The following is a 4,678-nucleotide window of genomic DNA, read 5'->3' as shown; positions in this document are numbered from 1 at the left end:
AATAGGCCTAATTATTACAGGATTGTTAAGCCAAGTAAATCATATCAAAAAATAGATAAGTATTTTTACATTAGTACATTTGATGAAATTAATTCATCTCAAGGAGTAGGCTATTTTGTAATGTAATGGAATAACCATACCTTAAATAACTATATAACTATATGGACAACAAGTGCGATAAAATAAGGTACATAAAACACCCACAAAAATAACACTTTGAATGACATTCACATTATATAAAATAATGTGCACATGACTAGGCCTAATATTTTAGTAGTCAGAACACACAAAATACATTCTGATTAAGTATATTTCAGTATGTGTGTCGCATACCAGTAGACAAGGAATTCATTTTTTTCCTATTGTCCAGAAAACAATATCAGTTTGGTGAAATGTTGGCGAATTTGAGAGGGATGCATTTGATCATTGTAGTTTCTACAAAAGTGGTGAAACCTTATGGTCAAATATTTGTTGGCAATTGCTTCAATTAACAATGGGAAATGATTAGTTTCAAGTTCCTGGTCAAGAAAATGGCTTTTAATATCCTCAAAAATGTTAGTTCCTATGCACTCTTGTAACACTTTACAAACCAGATGCTTAACCTTAAATGAACTCTGAGCAGAAGGAACTTTAACATCCCTAATACTCATACTTTGCTTGAATGCAATTTCACAAAATTTACAAATTTTGTAAAACTTTCTTGATGGTTTCACTAAACCACCCCTAAATTTGCCTGAAATAAGGCCATTTAACTTGTCACTAGTGTCTATAAGGATGCTGAGACATTCTGGACATAGAATCTTACTTTCTAAACTCCTGACTACAAGCCCTTCAATGTACTCAGAGATGTCCCATCTTATGTCATTGTAGTTTGTTTTTCCAGGTAATACAATATAGTCATGATCCAGAAGGCAATGTTGAGGAGATGTTTGGGACAATACCTCAGATGAATACTCTAGCATTCTTGCTTTAGGGAATGATGCATTTATCACATCCTCAGGTGACTTGTTCTGAGCAGTCAAAATACTGATTTTGTCCAGTGGGAGAGCATTGCCATTTCTGGATTCATGTAACTCAGAACTAATTAATATTTTCTTCAATGCAGCAGTGAATTGCCTGGCAGTGGGGTTATTATTATGTCCACCCTGAGATCTAATATAACTAAACAGTCTCTCAAGATGGTCTTGACTTACTTTATACAAAGGAAAATACTTCAGTGGAAAGTTTTCTGATGAGTCCCCAACAAAGAAATCATACATTGAAATGGTGCTCTCAATATCAATTAGAAACTCCAAAAATCCTGTCTTTCTGGTAGATAAGTACACGGGCTTGTCACTGAATCCCTCCTGTAGCTGCATAATATACTGTTTGGCCCTCAAAAGGAAATCTTTGATTTAAGAAATATTCTGTAAATTCAGAGCTTTCTTAAAGTATTTACCCCTTATACTCCTAGAATTTAGAACATCAAAGAGAATGTTAAATATCTGTATAAATTCTGCTGTAGCCTCACAACCCTGGAAACCTTCAATATGTTTACTTGAACAATACAGTACAGCATCACTAAGAGACTGACTTAAAACTTGTGCAGCTAATTTGACCTTCATTTTCATTTTCCTATAATGTATGTTTGAATTCCTGACTTTGTTCCCTAGATGCATACCTTCCTTTTGTTCCAACTCGTTCAACATCTAAATAAAATTCCACTCTATTATCTCACCTGACCCATTACGTAAGTATTTCTTGTCACCTAAAGTATTCCTAACCAATTTCAACATGTGACAAGCATCCAGAAAGAAATAAACTGGCTGTTTGGTAACTGGGTGGAGGAAATGAGTAACCATGTTATTTACATCAAAGTTACAACCCAGGTTTTCAGCTGAAGCAATATTTGTTGCAGCACCATCACAAGTCAATGAAGTCACTGTCACACCAGAATCATGCAGCAATGTCAAACACTGTTCTGTAAGAGCACTTATTTGTGCAGCTTTTATGCTGTGCACAAAAAAAGTATCCTAAAGGAATCTTCCAGGAATTGTTCACAAATACTAAGTGAAAAACTAAGGCTTCTGAAGCTAATGGTGCTGTGTCATCTTCATTATTAATCCCAACATTTACAGACCCATGAAATTTATTGCCATCCCGTTCCAAATGTTTCCTTATAGCCATGGAATCAAATAAAAGGGCACAAATCTTAATGCCTGTGTATGATTTAAGTACCTGAAAAGCTTCAGCACAGAACCCAGGATTAGCATCTACACTTTGATACCATCGAGATAATGTTCTAGGGTGTGGAAGACAAGTGTCAAAAGTGTTTCTCACAAATGAATATGCCTTTGGAGAAAGAAAGTGAAGAGTAATGGCAAATGCTTTTAACTTCTCATCATACAACTTTTGCACTTTGTTACATGAAATCTTATCTTGTTGTCGTTTATACAAACACAATGAGGTATCTGACAAACCACTTAACATTTCACAGTACTCATTATCTATCAGAGCCTTCTTTTTAAGACTATCTACAACAGTACTTAATTCAGCCACCTTTTTCTTCATTCGCCTCTTTTTCTGGTGCAATAATTTTATTTTCTTTCTGTACGCAATTTCTTTGGTTTTCATATGATCTATTTGAGCACTAAAACACGTTTCTGCACTTTTATTACAGATAGATTTTTCCACAACAGGTACTTCCTGGACAGCTGTAGAGGAGTCTAATGAAGGCATTTCCACAGTCTTTATGATTTTAAGGACCCTTCTCTCCTGTAAAATAAATTTAAGAAATAGTAGGCTTACTCTATAAATATGTATTTCGACATATTTCTCAATCAAATGCTGAAATGAAGAGAAACTAACCTTTGATTGTATTTGTAGGTACTTTGGGAAAGCAGCAAACACAGATGGCACAGCCCATTCCCTCAGTCTTACGACACACAATGAAGTACGATCAAAATCACGTTCAGTAAAGTGAGCTGAACATATAGTGCTGAAAGGTGTGGGGGACCAATTTTCCCTTCGTATAGCTCTTATCCATTTCTTCCGTCGTTCATTATCTTTAGGAAAACTGTAAATGATAAAGGGGCTTCTTAACCTATACTGCATGTGCAAGGGGAAAACAATTCGGCACTGAATATTCGCAAAAACATATTGCTTACCTGTGAAAAGTTATCCCTGGTATTTTCTTTGAAGCTCTGTTTGCACATCCAATCAGTCAATCAGTACTGATCTGCATTTAGGGCAGTCGCCCAGGTGGCAGATTCCCTATTTGTTGTTTTCCTAGCCTTTTCCTAAATGATTTCAAAGAAACTGGAAATTTATTGAACATCCCTCTTGGTAAGTTATTCCAATCCCTAATTCCCCTTCCTATAAATGAATATTTGCCCCAGTTTGTCCTCTTGAATTCCAACTTTATCTTCATATTGTGATCTTTCCTACTTTTATAAACGCCACTCAAACTTATTCGTCTACTAATGTCATTCCACGCCATCTCTCCGCTGACAGCCCGAAACATACCACTTAGTCGAGCAGCTCTTCTTCTTTCTCTCAATTCTTCCCAACCCAAACATTGCAACATTTTTGTAACGCTACTCTTTTGTCGGAAATCGCCCAGAACAAATCGAGCTGCTTTTCTTTGGATTTTTTCCAGTTCTTGAATCAGGTAATCCTGGTGAGGGTCCCATACACTGGAACCATACTCTAGTTGGGGTCTTACCAGAGACTTATATGCCCTCTCCTTTACATCCTTACTACAACCCCTAAACACCCTCATAACCATGTGCAGAGATCTGTACCCTTTATTTACAATCCCATTTATGTGATTACCCCAATGAAGATCTTTCCTTATATTAACACCTAGATACTTACAATGATCCCCAAAAGGAACTTTCACCCCATCAACGCAGTAATTAAAACTGAGAGGACTTTTCCTACTTGTAAAACTCACAACCTGACTTTTAACCCCGTTTATCAACATACCATTGCCTGCTGTCCATCTCACAACATTTTCGAGGTCACGTTGCAGTTGCTCACAATCTTGTAACTTATTTATCACTCTATAGAGAATAACTTCATCCGCAAAAAGCCTTACCTCCGATTCCACTCCTTTACTCATATCATTTATATATATAAGAAAACATAAAGGTCCGATAATACTGCCTTCAGGAATTCCCCTCTTAATTATTACAGGGTCAGATAAAGCTTCACCTACTCTAATTCTCTGAGATCTATTTTCTAGAAATATAGCAACCCATTCAGTCACTCTTTTGTCTAGTCCAATTGCACTCATTTTTGCCGATAGTCTCCCATGATCCACCCTATCAAATGCTTTAGACAGGTCAATCGCGATACAGTCCATTTGACCTCCTGAATCCAAGATATCTGCTATATCTTGCTGGAATCCTACAAGTTGAGCTTCAGTGGAATAACCTTTCCTAAAACCGAATTGCCTTCTATCGAACCAGTTATTAATTTCATAAACATGTCTAATATAATCAGAAAGAATGCCTTCCCAAAGCTTACATACAATGCATGTCAAACTTACTGGCCTGTAATTTTCAGCTTTATGTCTATCACCCTTTCCTTTATACACAGGGGCAACTATAGCAACTCTCCATTCATCTGGTATAGCTCCTCCGACCAAACAATAATCAAATAAGTACTTCAGATATGGTACTATATCCCAACCCAT

The 4,678-nt window shown here is 36.4% G+C and overlaps 1 long non-coding RNA gene across 1 annotated transcript; it reads right to left on the bottom strand.

Annotated features, from left to right (window-relative positions):
• Positions 1-2,468: 2,468 nt before the first annotated feature.
• LOC137502837 (uncharacterized) lies at positions 2,469-3,292 on the bottom strand. Its single transcript, XR_011018878.1, has 3 exons — positions 3,147-3,292; positions 2,848-3,055; positions 2,469-2,754 (listed from the first exon to the last, which is right to left on the bottom strand). It is a non-coding gene; the product is annotated as an uncharacterized lncRNA (long non-coding RNA).
• Between the last annotated feature and the right edge of the window lie 1,386 nt (positions 3,293-4,678).

The sequence above is a fragment of the Anabrus simplex genome, chromosome 12, assembly GCF_040414725.1.
Source record: "Anabrus simplex isolate iqAnaSimp1 chromosome 12, ASM4041472v1, whole genome shotgun sequence".
NCBI classification, from domain to species: domain Eukaryota; kingdom Metazoa; phylum Arthropoda; class Insecta; order Orthoptera; family Tettigoniidae; genus Anabrus; species Anabrus simplex.
Note: the sequence above shows the minus strand (reverse complement) of the source record. Positions and strands in the feature narration are given on the sequence as shown.